Below are 5083 nucleotides of genomic sequence, written 5' to 3'. Positions count from 1 at the left end.
ATAATTAACCCATGAGCCCTTTAATCATCACATCGTCCATACTTTACTTTACTTACTTTTAGAGGTTTATTTCTCGCCCTCCATCAAACACTAAAGGTCTGTTCAGGCGGGCCTTGGTGTATGAAAAAATAATTCCTTTTCCAGTTAATATTTTGCTCTGTATCGTTATCAGTTATTTCGCTAGCATTTGTATTCAGGCTTAATAGTTTTCAGGTCACTATTATAACACTTTCTAAAAAGATAAGTTTTCAGGTTTTTCTTGAAGGCAGCCACATTTGTGCTATTCTTGACATCGAGTGGAAGGTCGTTAAAGAGTCTCGGTGCAGCATAACTGAACGTTCTTCCTCCTATTGCATGATTCACACTAATTTCGAATAGTCTATGTGGGTCATCTGCATGTCTAACTCTTACAGTGGCGCTGGTAGCTTCAGGGTAGGGGATCAAGCAATCACGAAGATATTTTGGCTTATCACCTGTAAGTGCTTTATGAGTCAACAAGCAAATTTTAAATTCAATCCTAGCCTTAACAGGTAACCAATGTAGATCGATCAGTGCAGGAGTTATTCTCTCCCGAAATTTAATGCCTTTTATCAGTCTAGCCGCCCGGTTTTGCACATTTTGAAGCTTCCTTAGTAGTGTATTGGGCAATTTGTAGTACAGAGAATTGCAATAATCAAGCCTTGATATTACATGACTCACCACTAAAATTTTTGTACTGCCCTCTGTTAAATATTTTCTAATAAATGCTATGTTTCTCAGGTGATAGTTACACACTTTCACTGTGTTCACAATTTGGTCCTTCATTGACAAATTACAGTCTATCAGTACACCCAAATTTTTCACGACAGGCACAATCCCAACATCAGCATCACCAATTTTTATACTTTGAATTAACTGGTAATTCTTCAAAGCCACCCTTGTGCCGAAAAACATACATTCTGTTTTATCATCATTTAATTTGAGCTTTTTCCTCTGCATCCATGTTTTTATTTCAGTCATTATCTCATCAATTTTCTTCCCTGTATCTTGTGTTGTTGAGATTGAGAGGTAAAACTGAGTATCATCTGCATATAGTTTGAAACCCACTTTTTGTTTTTTCAAGATGTGTGATAGCTCAATAGTATATATGTTAAACAAGATAGGGCCCAGGACACTACCCTGTGGTACACCCTTCATAAGTATTCTCTCATTGGATCGGTTTCCAGAAACTTCTACAATAGTCTTCCTGTTCACTAAGTAACTTCGCAAAAATTTCAGTGCTTCCTGAGTCACTCCAATAGACTTCAAGTCGTCAAGTAAGTACTCGTGCACAACAGTGTCAAAAGCAGCACTAAGATCTAACATAATTAAAATTCCACACTTTCCCCCATCAAGAAGACCTATCATATCATTCATTATTGAGCACAAAGTAGTTTCTGTAGAATGATTAGCTCTGTAGGCCGATTGATTTTCCGGGAATACCTGTAACTCGTCAATATGCGCCCACAATTGCTCACTTATGACTTTTTCAATAAGCTTTGACATGTAGGATAAATTTGAAATGGGCCTATATGAATTTAGCTCGTTTACATCACCTTTCCCTTTGTAAATTGGTTTGATCAACGCAGTTTTTTCACAGCTAGGAAAACAGGATTGCGATATACTTAGGTTAATTATGTTCAGGTAAATATTATATACGACTTGTTTGTTTGGAGCTTCACTTATTGAACTGTTTGGGAAAGGGTCGTTTCCACAATATGTATTCTTCATCTCTCTCATAACCTTTAACAAGTCGCACATATTTATCTCCCTAAATTTTATTAACTTCCTTCCCTCCTTCATTGGCATAGCTGACTGTCCCTCCAGGTGATTTTGGGGGAAGCCTCTATAGATTTTATCAATTTTTTCACTAAAGAATATAGCAAAACTCTCTGCACAGACATTGTCAGGCAAGACATATTTTTTCTTTAATCCCATCAAATCATCAAGGTTTTTATGAAAGTCCTTCATGTTATTAGCTTTTTTTACATTCGCCGTTGTAGAATTTTCTTTTTGTTTTTTCTAACAGGATGTTATAGTCATTTCTGGCCTTGTTATATAGATTTCTGGCTTGTAAGGATTTGGCTCTTTTCCATCTACCTTCCATCTTACGTCTGTGTCTTTTTGCCTTTAATAGTTCACTATTATACCATCTAACATTTTCGCGTACCACTATTTGTTTGTTCTTTATGGGACACATAGTATCGTACATTTTTCCAAAGTTGTCGTTGTATTTCTTGGTATAGCACCCAACACATTCTATGTCTACCATATGTTCACATTGTGTGTTCACAAAAGACATTTGCGCTACACTAGCTTCAATAAAATTCTCAGCATCAAAATTTTCCCGTTCCCTATATGTGATCCATTTTTTCAATACTCTGGTGCAATTTATATTAACATTAAAGGTGATGAGTTTATGTGTTTTTGAGATCTCAAAGTCTGGTTCCACTTCAAGGTTTTTTATTAGGTCTGAGTCTTTTCCACATATGACCAAGTCGAGTGTATGACCACCTACTGACGTTGATACCAAAACACTATTTATTAAATTAAACATCTCAAATACTTCCTTGAGTTCTTTAGCCTTATTATCATTTTCATCATCTACCCAACAGTTGAAGTCTCCACCAATTAATGTATTTTTAATATTGTCCACCACACCCACAAGAATACTAAATTCTTCAATGAATTTAGTCATATTACTCGCTGGTGGTCTATATAATGATATTATATTCAATACCTTATTGTTTCACAACAGCCAGAACTATCAAAGGTAATGAGTCACCAACAGGTATATTTAGCACGTGTTGGACTACGTGGAAGCGAGTCCTTGTAAATTATCTGTTAATTATAAACACGAATTCATTAGCTTAGACGAATGCTCCACAATATGTCTTGAGTGTCACGGCAGGGAACTATTTGACGTAGGGGAAATGAACGGGGAAATGATGGAGAGAGATGAATAGAGATGTTTTAGAAAGCGTTTCAGAACGTGATTGTGAAGGCAAGATATTTGTTGGTTCATTCTTCGTTGTGACAAATTGGAGAAAATATATTAAACTAGTGTGTGCGACCCGTCATAAATTATGATTAGATATACAGATAGATATGCATGCATGCATGTACGCACACACAGTGATCTCTCGTGGTAACCCTTTTCACCATGGTATGACTACTTCCTATCTACCTACCTGAGTGATGGGGAGAAAGCGAACAGTTGTGCGTCTGGTAATGCCGCTGAGCGTATATATATATATATATATATATATATATATATATATATATATATATATATATATATATATATATATATATATATATATATATATATATATATTATATATATATATATATATATATATATATATATATATATATATATATATATATATATATATATATATCCACATATTTGCTAATAAATATACATATACATACATACACACACACACACACACACACACACATATATATATATATATATATATATATATATATATATATATATATATATATATATATATATATATATATATATATATATATCGAGAGAGAGCCAGACTCTTGCTCTTTATTATGTAGGGGAGGTATAGTAAATAACAAGAATGCATTTATATTTATCAAGCACATTAGCCTTAAAAGAACGCTGATAGCTACTTTAATGGAAAAACATGAAATTTGAGAAAAGGCAAGTGTCACTGGCACACCTACATTTTACCTGCTGTTATGTGGACTGACCTCATTTAGCAGAAAACTTACAACTTCCAACACATTCGCAGAATGATATTGAGTATTGCTTCGAACTAACACCTACAGAAGCACAATATGTTGTTCTTTTTGGTTATGAGGTCTTTTTCTAAAATATTTTTCAGTCATTTATAGAGAGTTGCGAAATTTATTGGATAATAAACAAGTGATTACGAGGCAGATGATAAAAAATGAAATGTTATGCCAGCCAGTCTATGATGAGTGATTTTATGGGGATACAGAAGTAGTAAGATCATGTCAAAGTTTGGTGTCACAGGCATCTGGGTATCCAAAGGCCTAGAAAAGGTGTCTGCTGTCAGTGAGGAATGTTCTCAATTGTAGCAGAGTAGCAAGAGAAAGTTACTACAGTTTCAGTTACCATCTTTAATTTTCTTTGAAAAAGATAAAACAGATATTCGGTAATGTACGATATCCATTTCGAAATAGAAATCTTTTAAATTTCCAAAAAATATATAGGTATTTTATCGTTTGTTGGTTTAGCTGTTAAACTCTGTTACATAACCCCATGTAGTTCAGCCCGGGCCATCGTCTCTAAACTGGCCGTAAAATATTTTGCCGAAAAAAATATAGTTCCAGTCAGACTTGGTTCTTGTTCCAGTCTTCAGACACTTACGTAATGTCCTAGAGTCAAGACTTCCATTTGCAACCATATTAAACATGCTCAGTCATACTTAACGGTGTTGGTGGAGTCGATGACAAAAGAATAGTTTAGAACAGGTTGACCCACCAGAACACTAATCAAGTCCAAAATTGTCCAAAGGCAAACACTCAGGTGGTGTGACGTAACTATTAGGAAAAGCACAGGATTAGCTCTTACTCAGTTAGTAGTGGACTGTGTAGGTATAGCAGGTGTTGGGATAACATCTGTGAGGCTTCCGTTTTCTTTTATCTAAGTGGGAAACTAAAGGAAAAATGTCAACCTCATTTATACGTGTCACTTAATGAGATATAATGATATACAAAAGGGACGGGCGGAAAGAGAGAGAGAGAGAAAAAAGAAGAGGTGTTCATAACAATGACGTCCCTACTGCGCCGCTATTGGTGGTGTTTAGTCAGAAGCCCTGCCAAGCTGCGCCAGCAATGAGTGGTAGTTGATTGACTTATTTTCCTAGAGTAAATTCTTTAGGAAAAATTCTAAATGTTAAACGTGAAATTTCCTACGGATATTTGGTATGTTATGAGCATAAACAATTGTGTGATTGTTAAACAATTAAAATTTACAAACAAAGAATGGTAAAGAAAATATGAAATTGCCTAACTATATTCAAACTTCTTATTGGTAATTAACCTTTTTCTT

This window comes from Palaemon carinicauda, chromosome 25, assembly GCF_036898095.1.
Source record: "Palaemon carinicauda isolate YSFRI2023 chromosome 25, ASM3689809v2, whole genome shotgun sequence".
NCBI classification, from domain to species: domain Eukaryota; kingdom Metazoa; phylum Arthropoda; class Malacostraca; order Decapoda; family Palaemonidae; genus Palaemon; species Palaemon carinicauda.
Note: the sequence above shows the minus strand (reverse complement) of the source record.